This window comes from Cibotium barometz, chromosome 47 (assembly GCF_041138505.1).
Source record: "Cibotium barometz isolate CiBa-2024 chromosome 47, ASM4113850v1, whole genome shotgun sequence".
Classification (NCBI taxonomy): Eukaryota; Viridiplantae; Streptophyta; class Polypodiopsida; order Cyatheales; family Cibotiaceae; genus Cibotium; species Cibotium barometz.
The window spans coordinates 43,223,993-43,239,004 of record NC_141092.1 but is presented as its reverse complement, the minus strand read 5'-3'; the positions used below and the strand labels follow the sequence as shown (position 1 = coordinate 43,239,004).

General features: G+C 39.7%; 2 long non-coding RNA genes across 2 annotated transcripts; one reads left to right on the top strand and one right to left on the bottom strand.

Moving 5' to 3' along the window:
• Positions 1 to 563: 563 nt before the first annotated feature.
• LOC147611720 (uncharacterized) lies at positions 564 to 1,459 on the top strand. The gene is made up of 3 exons (XR_015263828.1): positions 564 to 701; positions 785 to 875; positions 1,093 to 1,459. It is a non-coding gene; the product is annotated as an uncharacterized LOC147611720 (long non-coding RNA).
• A 9,597-nt stretch (positions 1,460 to 11,056) lies between these two features.
• Positions 11,057 to 11,827, bottom strand: LOC147611719 (uncharacterized). Its single transcript, XR_015263827.1, has 3 exons — positions 11,695 to 11,827; positions 11,507 to 11,600; positions 11,057 to 11,389 (listed from the first exon to the last, which is right to left on the bottom strand). It is a non-coding gene; the product is annotated as an uncharacterized LOC147611719 (long non-coding RNA).
• Between the last annotated feature and the right edge of the window lie 3,185 nt (positions 11,828 to 15,012).

Sequence of the window (15,012 nt, the reverse complement as noted above, 5' to 3'; positions counted from 1 at the left end):
TTTTCTTGAGTCTGCTCGTATTACATTGTATTATATTATACTTCATCATATATACAACTACTAATATGCTGGTATAGAGGGCTAGGCTTGAATTGGAACCAACATGATCGGAGCTACAAACTTGGGCCATCTTACAACAAATTTTCTGTTGTATTGACCCACAACTTCGAGCCAATTTACATGCTACCTTTATTTGCGTGCATATGGCAAGCAATTGCCAACTGGCAACATTTTTAGATTTCAAAAGGGGCAAGCAATCCACCAAAGGCCAATTCGTTGGCACTCTTTTGAAGCGTGTGAACAAGCATTTGATGGGAAGGTAGAGAGCAAATCGACAAGTTACACGTGATCGGACCACAAATTACAATCCTTGTTTGTGATACGCGACAACTTACTCGACCTAGAAGTTCTCACAAGTTACGTGTGTCGGCAGGACGTGATTTTGTCACGTGCGGGCCAACAAGCAGCTGACACGTGCGCTGTAACACGGAAATATCAAGAGGGAGCCGTCAGCCCGGACGCCGCGTGTCGACAAGGTAGTGGTGGCATGGACTTATACGAAAGCGAAGCTTAAGTATTAGGTTAAGTTTCATGTGAGCTCACTTGCATCATCTCGTATTCTCCCGCGAGAAGCTTTCTGAGTTAGACGATAGCACATTGCGCTCTCACTGTCAACACATAATCAACCTCAGAATGGCCGGGTTAGTGCTCCCTCTCCTCTTAGGATTAATTCACTACTGCGATGGTTTCCGCAATTTGATTTTTCTTTGTTGATTTCTTGCAGCTGGCAAGTCGGTTCGCACGTCGCAGACCCTGCACTCTGGATGGTCCCCGTGTTCGGAATTGCTGCAGCCGCTGCCATTGCCTTGTACATGGTGAGATTTTCTTCCTATCTCACCATGACTGTAGATTTGATCTCACCCCATGACTGTGTGGTACTCGCTCTAGCGCCTGTCAATAGCCAAAAGGTTGATGCAGTGAGTAAGGGTTCTGCCTCTACGTACATTCCGGGATCGAGGTCAAATATCAGAAACAGCTTTTTTTTATTTCTGTCATTTTTTTCTTCTTCTCAACTGTGCGCCCTGTGTGCAGAAATCCCTGGAGGACGCTGGAATCAAGTTAACCACAGACGTAAAGTCTAGTCCCCCGGCTACTCAGAAAAAGACCAGTATATCTAATGGCAAGATCGTGCATTGAATTGGGACGCTGCATTTGGTGCATGATTGGTGGTAACGTAATCTATAGCTCAAACAGAAAAGCATAGGAAGACTTCTTTTTTTTTTTTCTATCGGATGCGATTGAGGGTACTCAAATACCTGTACCTCTCTCTTTTGAGGCAAGGTCGCAACTACTACGCTAAAGCCCACGAGGCATTAAAAAAACCTAATTTTGTGTAATTGCAATAACAAACTTCAAACAGATTTCAAATGTACCAAATTCTATCATACGAAAGTTTTCTTTTGCACACAATGGAATTGTTGTACGAAAGTCAGTTTCATACTTTAAAAATTTGTATGTTTTTCTAGAATTTTTATTGTTTTCTTTAATAGTTTTAAGATTAAGAACCTTTGTACGATGTTTTATTTTATTTCTTAAATTTAGCATTAAAAATTAGATTTAATATTAAAATTCCTTTCATACAAAAAACATATACGACGAATATTTTTTTATAATGAATCTTTCTTTCATAAAAACCATTTGCTCAAAACTGTTTTCTTCAAAAATGTTGAAGTGTCATATAATTATTCATGTGCTTTTTTTTATTTAGGATAAATTTTGTCATATCATTCACAACATGAATTTTGAATTTGAATAAAGGCAATCTAGATGGACAACAATGATTGATACAATTGATAGGACTTGATATCACCATCAAGCAATATTCTAGAGGGACCACAACGATTAAATGTTCTTACAAGACTGACTCGATCAACATCAAGAAGGGACGATGTTAAGCAATCCAATTAACATGGTCTCTTTAATCCATTAATGTCTTCAAGTGGCATAGTATCTACAACTTGTCCAAATGCTTCAAAAAGCATTCACTATGTTGTAAGAGGCAAAATCGATAGTGGAATTTCATTTCTAGTAGATGGGTTTCTAGCATGGAATAAGGTGCCCCAAAATGTCATGTCTTCAATGGACCAAATGGCTCAAGAATTAAATGCTATATGAGGCTTTTGCACTTTGGACATCAAGATTATATCATGGGAAATTTGGCTTCTAAGGTTAAACACACATAAAATTCCTTAGAACTAGCATTGAGAACCCTTTCATTACTTACTTAGGTGGCATTGTGAAAAAAATGCGTACTAAGTTTGTAAGTATGTAAGTTAACCTCTCATTATGAAAATGAACATTCTTATTTGTGTAATAAAGTCTAGTGATCTCTATTGATGCAAATTGATGGCAATTGCCTTCCACATGTACTTTTACGAGGAATCCTAGATGGAGATTTGGAATGATACTAAGATGCTCGTGGGGGGGTCACTCATAAATATGTAAGCATAGTACGTAGGTTCAACAAAAGGGGTTATTTAAATCCCCTTTTTACACATTTTTTACATACATAAGGGTACCATTTAAAGGGGGTATTTATAGATTGAATAGAAAAAGGGTGCGTTTTATTCATGAAAAATTTACAGATAAGGGGTTTTTTAATTAGGCCTTGAACGCACGTGATATAGAGAGTTTACATATAGTGAATCCCCTTAGCTAAGATGAAGGAATGTATGTACTAGTCAAGGTGGTTTTTAATTAGGCCTTGAATGCACGTGATATAGAGAGTTTACATATAGTGAATCCCCTGAGCAAAGATGAAGGAATGTATGTACTAGTCAAGCTGGTAGGTATAGCTTCTAGTTGGTTACCATTGGGGTTCACTGAACTCACAAGCTCTACCATTCTATGGTAAGTTTGATTAGACTCCACCAACCACATCACCCAACTAGGATTAAAAAAAACCAAGCATCATGGCCTAGGTTTTAGACCCATTCAAGGTTATTTGGGAATTTATTTAGGCCTCATTGTTGAGATGCTCAACTAGTGCGGATATGGATGCAATGCATGAATGACATCTCCACACTTATCCCACTACTATGGTTGGTAAGATTATGGGTGATATGCCGCCCCACTGGTTCACATGCTATGTGATAGACACTTTGGTTGGCTAGAATTATGGCAGAGAGTTATTATGGCATAGTTATAGCCAACTCATGTAGTTGAGTTCACACTATGGATTGACCTTTTTATGGTTTAGTACAAGAGTACTTTCACTTATAGTATGTACTCTATCTTTATGTTATTATTGTAGAGAAGAGAAGAGAATTGGTAGAAAATCAGTTCTTTCTCTCTCTTGTGTGCTCTCTCTTTTGTGCTTGTCTACTCTTGTGTGTGTGTGTGTGCTCTCCCTTTTGTGCTTGTCTACTCTTGTGTGTATGTGTGCATGCATGCTTGCAAGGAGCTCAAGGTTACCCTCCCCCTTGTCTTATCATGGTATCGAACCGCCGACACAACAACACAAAGCAACTATAGACGCACTTGATAGACGCGCAAAATAGCGGGCACGTCTATAGGCGTTGCTTGAATAGAAAAATTACGGGCACGTCTAACAGCGCGTCTAATAGCGCATGTATTTGCGCGTGTATTGACATGTCTATTAGGGCGTCTACACTGAGAATCTAACACTGCGTCTAATAGCACGTCTATTTACGCGTGTATTAGGGCGTCTATTAGTGCGTCTACACTGAGAATTAGACGTGTATTTAGATGCAAAACAGAGAATACAAAAAGAGAGATTTTGGTGTAGGCTGGTAAATGTACATCACTGCTTTCCAAAAATTACCCATGATTACCAAAGCACATAATTTTGACAAAAACATCAATGCTTTTTTGCAAACCCACATATACAAAAATTAAGTGAGGAAGACTTCTTTTTTTTTCTCTCGGATGCGATTGAGGGTACTCAAATTCCTGTACCTCTCTCTTTTGAGGCAAGGTCGCAACTACTACGCTAAAGCCCACGACGCATTAAAAAACCTCATTTTGTGTAATTGCAATAACAAACTTCAAACAAATTTCAAATGTACCAAATTCTATCATACGAAAGTTTTCTTTTGCACACAATGGAATTGTTGTACGAAAGTCAGTTTTATACTTTAAAAAATTGTATGTTTTTCTACAATTTTTATTTTTTTCTTTAATAGTTTTAAGATTAAGAACCTTTGTACGATGTTTTATTTTCTTTCTTAAATTTAGCATTAAAAAATAGATTTAATATTAAAATTTCTTTCATACAAAAAACACATACGACAAATATTTTTTTATAATGAATCTTTCTTTCATAAAAACCATTTGTTCAAAATTGTTTTCTTCAAAAATGTTGAAGTGTCATATAATTATTCATGTGCTTTTTTTATTTAGGATAAATTTTGTCACATCATTCACAACATGAATTTTGAATTTGAATAAAGGCAATCTAGATGGACAACAATGATTGATACAATTGATAGGACTTGATATCACCATCAAGCAATATTCTAGAGGGACCATAATTATTAAATGTTCTTACAGGACTGACTCGATCAACATCAAGAAGGGACGATGTGAAGCAATCCAATTAACATGGTTTCTTTAATCAATTAATGTCTTCAAGTGGCATAGTATCTACAACTTGTCCAAATGCTTTCAAAAAGCATTCACTATGTTGTAAGAGGCAAAATTGATAGTGGGTGGTGGCCAATTGGAATTTCATTTCTAGTGGATGGGTTTCTAGCATGGAATAAGGTGCCCCACAATGTCATGTCTTCAATGGACCAAATGGCTCAAGAATTAAATGCTATATGAGGCTTTTGCATTTTGGACATCAAGATTATATCATGGGAAATTTGGCTTCTAAGGTTAAACACACATAAAATTCCTTAGAACTAGCATTGAGAACCCTTTCATTACTTTGGCTTCTAAGGTTAAACACACATAAAATTCCTTAGAACTAGCATTGAGAACCCTTTCATTATTTACTTAGGTGGCATTGTGAAAAAAATACGTACTAAGTTTGTAAGTATGTAAGTTAACCTCTCATTATGAAAATGAACATTCTCATTTGTGTAATAAAGTCTAGTGATCTCTCTCGTCTCTCTACTCTCTCTTTAGTGATCTCCCTCTGATCTCTAATATGGTCTATCTACTCTCTCTCTAGTGATCTCCCTCTAATCTCTAATATGGTCTCTCTACTCTATTTATAACTTACTAGGCTAGCACATGTGAAGGCATAGAATGTGTCGCATGTTTGCCCTTCTCTTCTATTATCCAAGATGATGGATTATTTTTCTCCTTTCCTATATGGTCTCTCTACTCTGTTTATAACTCCTTACTAGGCTAGCACATGTGTCGCATAGCATGTGTCGCATGTTTGCCCTTCTCTTCTATTATCCAAGATGATGGATTTGAGCTTTGATGGACACACGCATATTATTTTTCTCCTTTCCTATATGTTGAGCTATTCCTATAAATTTACTTCACAAATACCAAGATGACAAAAAACACAAAGTCAACAAGAAAGTGATATAGACTTATTTTGAATTATTATTGATGCAAATTGATGGCAATTGCCTTCCACATGTACTTTTACGAGGAATCCTAGATGGAGATTTGGAATGATACTAAGATGCTCGTGGGGGGGAGGGGGGGTCACTCATAAATATGTAAGCATAGCACATGGGTTCAACAAAAGGGTCTGTTATTTAAATCCCTTTTTTACACATTTTTTACATACATAAGGGTACCATTTAAAGGGGGTATTTATAGATTGAATAGAAAAAGGGTGCGTTTTATTCATGAAAAATTTACACATAAGGGGTTTTTTAATTAGGCCTTGAACGCACGTGATATAGAGAGTTTACATATAGTGAATCCCCTTAGCTAAGACGAAGGAATGTATGTACTAGTCAAGGTGGTTTTTAATTAGGCCTTGAATGCACGTGATATAGAGAGTTTACATATAGTGAATCCCCTGAGCTAAGATGAAGGAATGTATGTAGTCAAGGTGGTAGGTATAGCTTCTGGTTGGTTACCATTGGGGTTCCACCAACCACATCACCCAACTGGGATAAAATAAAACCAAGCATCATGGCCTAGGTTTTAGACCCATTCAAGGTCATTTGGAAATTTATTTAGGCCTCATTGTTGAGATGCTCAACTAGTGCGGATATGGATGCAATGCATGAATGACATCTCCACACTCTCTCTCTTGTGTGCTCTCTCTTTTGTGCTTGTCTACTCTTGTGTGTGTGTGTGTGCATGCATGTTTGCAAGGAGCTCAAGGTTACCCTCCCCCCTGTCTTATCATGGTATTGAACCACCGGCACAACAACACAAAGCAACTATAGACGCACTTGATGGACGTGCAAAATAGCGGGCGCATCTATAGGCGTTGCTTGAATAGAGAAATTACGGACGCGTCTAATAGCGCGTGTATTGACGCGTCTATTAGGGCGTCTACACTGAGAATCTAACACTGCATCTAACAGCGCGTCTATTTACGCGTGTATTAGTGCATCTATTTACGCGTGTATTAGGGCGTCTATTAGTGCGTCTACACTGAGAATTAGACACGTATTTAGATTCAAAACAGAGAATACAAAAAGAGAGATTTTGGTGTAGGCTGGTAAATGTACATCACTGCTTTCCAAAAATTACCCATGATTACCAAAGCACATAATTTTAACAAAAACATCAATGCTTTTTTGCAAACCCACATATACAAAAATTAAGTGAGGTGAGGAGAATAAGACAATATGTAAAATAGTTTAGCCAATATCAATGATGGGCTACGGTTCAATCTCTCATCCTCAATGAGATCAACCCTTACCAAACTATCTACTTCAAAATCCAAACAAGTGTTTAGATCTACAAATACATTCACCCCACTACTACTTGTGCTACTCATGTGCTCATCGAAATCAGCATCACCAATGGTAGGCTCGTCCTCACGGGTAATGGCCTCAATATCTGTATCTCCTATCTCATGATCATCCTCCTCTCTCGTATCACGGTCATCATCACCTCCATGGCCATGATCATCCTCCATTAATACGCTCCATATTCATAAATGTACTATACATCACTTTGGAACGTGGCATAATAGGTATGACATACCACCATCTGTTATTATCCACCATTGGTTGATAGACAACCTAATTCAAATACAAATACAATCATGTTATTTTCCTTGCATCGAAGGTATCAAATATTTAAAAGTGAGTACTTTTATATGTGTGTACAGTACCTGTTCACATTGTTGCGGTAGTACTAGTGTGTCCTTCTTACTTTGCCAAAACTTTGTGGAGTCAATAGTTACAAAGCCACTTGCATGGCGTTTGATTAGGGCCTCTTTCCACCACGTCCTTAAACCACTTTACAAAGCCCATGGCGTTTGATTGTTGCATTAGGGCCTCTTTCCACCACGTCCTAAACCACTTTACATCCAAAACATACACAAAGAAATGTCGAAAGTCAAGCTTAATAATATCTTGGATTATGCCATAATAATCATCCATGGCTCCATTGGCTCCCTCAAAGCTAGCAATGACGCCGCAATCTTGTGTGTTTCTCTTATCATCAATCCGTTGTGTTCGAAAATGCTTGCCCTGACACCATATAGCATTGAACATAGTGCACTACTACCCCAAGACAAAATCAATTAAATAAGCAATCTTAATTATTGAAAGCTCCTAACTTATGCATAACATTCTATATACCGACCTTGCTCATGCATCCCCTAGCATACTCCCATTCTTCCATTGTGATATGCATCCCCTCGTCTTTCTCTGCTTTCTTCATTTCGTCAAGTAGCCAATCCACATGAATATTCTTTGGAAGTGCTCTTAGGGCACACGAGATCCGTGGTGTGTACGAAAGAGGGCCCTTTCTTCTTGTCTTCTTGCCTTTGCATCCTCGTATCTTGTCACCCATCTTTTCATCACATCACTATTAAGCACGCAATAGAGGTTGATATTATTAAGCAACTCCGTGTCTATTACTTTGTTGCGTCCTTTCTCTTGAGGCACAATAGAGGTCATCCTTAGGTCTTCATCATCTCTCCATACTCGTGGGAGAGAGCTATCCACATCAACAAGAAACTCAGAAATATATACAAGTGACTCTTGTGTATCAACCAACCCTCGGCCATGCTACCTTCGGGTCTTGCATTTTGTCTCACAAAACCCTTCAAGGTATTCATGAAGTGCTCGAGGAAGAACAACCATCGTGCATATTTTGAAGGGTTTTGTCTCACAAAACCCTTCAAGGTCTTCATGAAGCGCTCGAGGAAGAACAACCATCGTGCATGTATAGTACCGCATATAGCAATCTCATCCACTAAATGCACTATGAGATGTAGTTGGCTTGTGAGAATAGAACATGGAAATGTCTCCTCCACTAAACAAACCACCTCCACTAACATAACTCGAGCATTCTCAAGCGTGGTGGGATCTATTTCCTTTGAGCTCACATACCTAGAAATGAAAAAGTACACCATATTAGCAATATGAACACCTTGCATGGAGCATTGATACGCATCACATTTTGTATCATGTAAAGTACCTCACAAGCTCGCCCATCTTGTAAATACAATCTTTCACGTCCTTCGATGCACTACGAGAAATGCTAGTAGGTAGTATGAACTAAACACACGAGGAATGGTTGATTAGTTGCTTCTAATTCACTCACAAATTTGAAAGGAAAAAGATATTATGCACATAAAATACTTACTTGGAGCATCTTGTGTCAATCATGAGATTTCAAGCCATATAATTGCTCTACACCTCTTTTCTTGCTCTTTGTAAAGGCCCCCTTCAAACACCTCATGCATCCAGTGGGAGTACGAATTGTAGTAATAGCACGCTTCACCGCCGCGACCATCTCTAGCTTTGATAACCTCCACGGTGCACGAGGTAAAAAAACACACCCATTTGGTCTCTCTTGTGGCCAAGCTTCATGCATCCTCCTTGTGGTACGTAGATCCTCCCTTATGCCTACGGAATCTCGTGTCCCATTCAAATGTTCCCAAATGGTAAATGCCACATTCTTGAAGATATGCATGGGATCAAGCAGGTGATTGATCTTGAGGTGGGACCAATATGGTAAACGATAAAAGATGGAGTATCTAAACAAAAGCTCGTATTTAGCGGGCAATCTTTATTTCCAGCCAATATAGCACACACAATAGTTACAAACCCTTACCGGCTCATACCAAGTGGTGGAGGAGTAGTGGAACCATCCCAAATTCTCATCCAATCTCCCGCTGTGAGTGATTGTGGGAGGACTTCATTCCAAGGGGCAACATATCTAGGATGATCAAGTGGGAGAAATCGATGGTGATTTTCATAGATGACCTTATTCAATGCGTCTGCCCGTGAGGCAACAAGCGAAGGACCACAAACAGGACATGCATGGTAACCCAATGTAGTGAGACCTGAATAATAGACGCAATTAAGAGTTGAAGGTGGGTTTAGGGTGCCACATCCTTTGCCTACTCATAATTAGAAGTGCAATGCTTACCTGAACACTCGCCATAGCCTAGGAAGTCATGCATCGTCCACATCAAGATTGCTTTGCAGTTGAAGTCTCGTGTGACGAGGGAGGCCTGCTCACATCATGCACCTCGATACCTCTCCAAAGTATCTCTAGCTCGTCAATCAAAGGATCCAAATAAACATCAGGATTTTTGACTTTATGTTTCCCTCGAATTAGAAGAGATAACATAACATGTCCTTTCTTAATCGCCATAGAGGGTGGAAGATTATAATTCACCAATATCACTGGCCATACACTGTAAGAGGTGCTTTTGAGACCAAATGGATTCACACTGTCCATACCCAATCCAAGTCTCAAGCTCCTAGGTTCTTCCTTGAAGCTTGGCCATGTGTCTTCAATATGCTTCCACGCAAGAGTGTCTGCGGGAGTTCTCCACTTGCCATCGCTTGATCGATGGGAGGAATGCCATGACATGAGCTCTGCAATGGATTTGCACTTTAACATATGTTGGATGCGAGGGATTATGGAAAAATGTCGCAGAACCTTACGAGGCACGTCCAAAGTTTTGAGATTTGCTCTATATCTTGCCTCCACAAGTAGGACACTCTCTTGCATCCTTATGTAGTCTACAAAACAAAATGCAATCGTTGATGCATGCATGGATGCGCTTGTAATCTAATCCTCCAAGAGAGGTCACATGTTGCCTTGCCATATCTCTTGAGGTCGGTAATTTATTCTCCCTTAGAAGCATTTTACACAATAGCCTGCACGTAAAGACCATAAATGAGGAAAAGTATTCGAGTAATTGACCCACTAACATAATTCACCATGTTTGCAAAATAGACTTTAAAGCTTACTTGAGTAATGCATTCAAACTTGAATTGGTACATCCATAGATGGTTTGCAAGTTTAGTAACTCAAGGGAGGCACGTAGAACAGAGAATGTGCACCCCTCAAACAGTGGAGTCGATGCTGCGGTAAAAAGATCGTCCTGCTCCATGCTATCATCCCTCCCTTCGGATTGATGGACATATAAATCCTGCACCATATCATCAAACACCTCCTCCTTCACGGCTTCATGAGGTAATGGCGGAGGGCTACTATCACCCCATCACTCCATGCATCCATAACGATCCCTCCTGAAGATCCCACCTCATATCGCCGACGCTTTGCCTCCTCACACGACGAGCATAGGGTAACATATGCGGGTGTGGCACTGCATCTTTTTTGGTACAACAACTGTGTTTTTGTGTCGGGCGCATCGGGCGCATGTCCTTTTTGTCTTTTTTAAATAGTTTGTCTCTCAGAGCGCGTCTATAGACGCATCTGAGAGCGCGTCTAAAAGCGCGTCTATAGACGCGTCTACTCTGTGTTGGAAACAAGTAGCCGCGTCTGTAGACGCGCTGTTAAACGGAAATATAGATGCTGTGTTTTTTCTCTCTGTTTTTTCCCTCCTCTCTTTTTCTCTTTTTTTCTCCTCTCTTTTCCTCTCCTTTCTCCTCTCTTTGGGTGCATTTAAAAATTGTTTGAAATTGTTGTCGCAATTACACGTAATTAGTGTTTTTAAAATCATTCAAATTAATGCCTGGGCTTCACCGTAGCAGTTGCGACCTTGACTCGCCTTTGACATGTATTTCAGTATCCTCAATCGCATCCGAGAGAAAAAAGAAGTCTTCCTGTGCTTTTTAAAAAAAAACTATAGACTGCATTAACACTAATCATGCACCAAATGCAGCGTCCCAATTCAATGCACGATCTTGCCATTAGATATACTGGTCATTTTTTGAGTAGCCGGGGGACTAGACTTTACGTCCTCCGCTGTGGTTAACTTCATGCCAGCGTCCTGGAGGGATTTCTGCACACACTAGGGCGGCGCACAGTTGAGAAGAAACAAATGGTGCTAGGGCGAGTACCATACTAGCACAGACTAGATCAAATCTACCGGCATGGTGATATGAGCAGAAGATCTCACCATGTACACGGCAATGGCAGCGGCTGCAGCAATTCCGAACACGGGGACCATCCAGAGTGCAGGGTCTGCAACGTGCAACTTATCGGCTCGCCAACTGCAAGAAATCAACAAAGAAAAATTAAATTCCGGAAACCATAGCAGTAGTGAAGTAATCCTAAGCAGGATTTGAGAGGAGTGGGAGCACTAACCCGGCCATGCTGAGGTTGATTATGTATGGACAGTGGGAGCGCAGATGTGCGACGGTCTAACTGAGAAAGCTTATCGCGGGAGAGGACGAGGCGCAAGTCCGCCCATGAAACTTAACGTAATACTTCAGCTTCGATACTCCATGCCACCACTAGCTTGTCGGCGTCGCTCTTGATATTTCCGTCTTACAGCGCACGTGTCTGCTAGCCCACACAAGACAAAATCACGTGCTGCCGACACACGTAACTCTAATTTACACGTCAGAACTTCTAGCTCGAATACGTATCAGAGACGAGGATTGTTGCCTGATCACGTGTAACTTGTCGATTTGCTCTCTACCTCCCAGGCTTTAAATTTGGCACCTAAGTCTAGGTGCCATAGAAAATCTAGTGGCACTTTTGCCATCAACCATGGGTGTCAAAATGGGCCCAGGTAGAGTGGGCGGCCCGTCCCGTACTACCTGAAACATACCTCAACACACAGCGTTTTAGAGAGCCTCAATCTTAGCTTAATTCTTTTTGTCCTATGTATATTATGTTGGCCTTTTCATATTAGTCCTGCTCCAGCTTGTGTATAATATTTGGCCTTTTCATATTTATTATGTATTGTGTACTATATTATATATATTATATAGGATATATACCCCTGGTCACTTAGACCCCTAAGGCTAGGTGCCATTGGGCACTTCCCTTGTTTTTTCAAAGTGCCACGTTGGCACTTTTACCAGAAAACGGAGGTACCATTTGGCACTTGAAATTGTGAAATGCTCCCGTATGGGTGCCAAATTTAAAGCCTGCTACCTCCCCTTCTTTTATTAAAGGCCTGTTTCCACGCCGGGGGTTGGTTGGCAACTGGTTTTCACTTCTTTGACATTAATGATAAAGAAGACAAGCCCTCTAGAATTTCGCCCACCTCACAACCAGTTGCAAATTTTAATGAGCGTGGACCAGTTGCAAATTTTAATGAGCGTGGAAATGGGCCTTAAGTTTCAACTTCCACCACCGCATAAAACCCAAAAGCCTGTTCACACCCTTCAAAGAAGTGCCAAACAATGAATTGGCATTTGGTGGATTGGTTGCCCCATTCGAAAACTAAAAAAGTTGCAACTAGTTGTCAAATGCAGGCAAATCAAGGGAGCATGTAAATTGGCTCTAAGTTGTGATCAATACAATTGTAAGATAGCCTACCATACTTTTAGAAGACCAAAATAAGTTCCTGAGGTTGTATCGCGTCTTCTATAAGGTGGTTGAGTCCGAGCATGTTGGTGCCAATTGAACCCATAGTAGTAGTGTACATGATAAAGTATACTATAACACAATGTAATATAATTAGACTCACGAAAAAACAAGATGTTTGTGTAGACTAGACAAAACCTCAAAAGAGAAGATTTATGTGTCCTTCTATTAAGCCACATTTTTAAGACCTTGGCAATTTATAAAGCGATTTTTCAAACTTCCAAAATTTATTTATCATGTCAAGTTGCAAAATGCCTTCATCTATAGCTTTATATTTGTTTTGTCATTGCTATTTATCTTGTAAATGAAATTTTGACAAAATATTCCAACATCTGCCATGGTCAAAGAGAGAAAGTTGCAAATCAAATAAACAAGGAATAAATTTTACCCATAAATCTCTCTCTCTCTCTCTCTCTCTCTCTCTCTCTCTCTCTCTCAAAGAGCAAAGCAAAAGGGTGACCGAACTTCCTAAAGTTTGAGGACCACATAAAGAAGGCAAATGGTTAGCTTGGCTAGGATATTTTATCTTTGCAATTGTAGTATATTTTGGCTTTGACAACCTCAACTCGGGTGCTACATGTAAACTTTCCTTTCATTTTCTCTTGCATTATGCAATAGACAATTCTGCTTCTTACTAGTTATTTGTCATTACGTCGTGGCCAGCATCATGGAGCAGGTAGTTCAAGTGGTTCACTCCTATGATCCTTTTTGGAAGATGTAGAGGCACTTCAAGAGGTAAAAGATGTAGAGGCACTTGAAGAGGTAAAAGATGAGCCTAGTGCCAATGAGAACCTATTTGATTTATTAAGGAGAGTTGGGCACAATGAGCGTCTTCTAGATGTTGAGCCTATATTTAATGTGCCCTTTAATTTAGAGCAAATAGTTAAGGACATGGCAAGCTCCATGCTAGAGAAAGAGTGGGCGGCATATAGTAAATTTGTTGTACAGAAATTATAAATGAGGGATCATCATAATATGTTCACATGTCTAGCTTTGCCCTATCCTCATCTGAAAAGAAGAGCATGTCAGGCAGGTGGGATGCCTATTCAGAAGATAAGAAGATAAAGATATGTCTTGAACACTGCCCTCTTCTCATCACAAGAAAAAGTGCAAAGTTCTTGATGAGTACTACTTTGGATTTGTGGCTTATCTTTTTCTTCATGCAGACAAAGAGGACTACACAAAGGATGAACTGGAAGTTTAGAAGGGTCAAAAGGTTTCACAAGCTTCATTTTTCACAAAGATTGAATCTGAGGATGAAGTTATGGACCTAGTTTTTGGTGATGAGGAGAAGCTTCTAAGCACAGGTTTTGATGTGGTAGATTTTAAGGCATCGACTGTTATTAATGAGGGATCATCTATGCATGGAGGACACTTGAACTCAAACTTCATCCTCCCTAGCCTGAAGGGTCAAAAGGTTGCACAAGCTTCATTTGTCATTGAATTTGATGATGAAGTTATGGACCTAGTTTCTGGTGATGAGGAGAAGCTTCTAAGCACAGGTTTTGATGTGGCAAATTTTAAGGCATCGACTGTTATTAATGAGGGATCATCTATGCATGGAGAACACTTGAAATCAAACTTCATCCTCCCTGGGCTGTCCTCCTTTCTTATTAATGGCAAGAATTTTATTCCTCTCTCCCACATACAAAAGCTTTATAATTTAAGGAAGGATTATTGCCTTGCCATTATAGCAGATGGTTGTGAAGCTGCCAGGGGTTTACTGGATGTGGAAAATGAACATAAAGAGGAGTTTCTGAAATTGGACACTGAAGTGATAGAGACCTTCATTAAAGCCCCTAAAGCCATTTCATTGTGCTTTGAAAAAGCCAAGGAAACTGAATCTTCCACAGAGCTAGAATTTTAAAATCTTCAAGAGGAGTTAGGAATTACTGAAATAGGAAAAGAGCCCTTACCCACCCTTGATCAAGGAAATGAACAAGAATCCATCAACCTTTGGGATGCATCAAAGTTGGAAGAGGATGAGAACCAAAAGGTAATTTATCTATTCCTGAGTGAATTTATGTTTATGTGAAAGCTTATTAATATTTGTTTATTTCAGATTGAGCTTGATGATGCCAATAG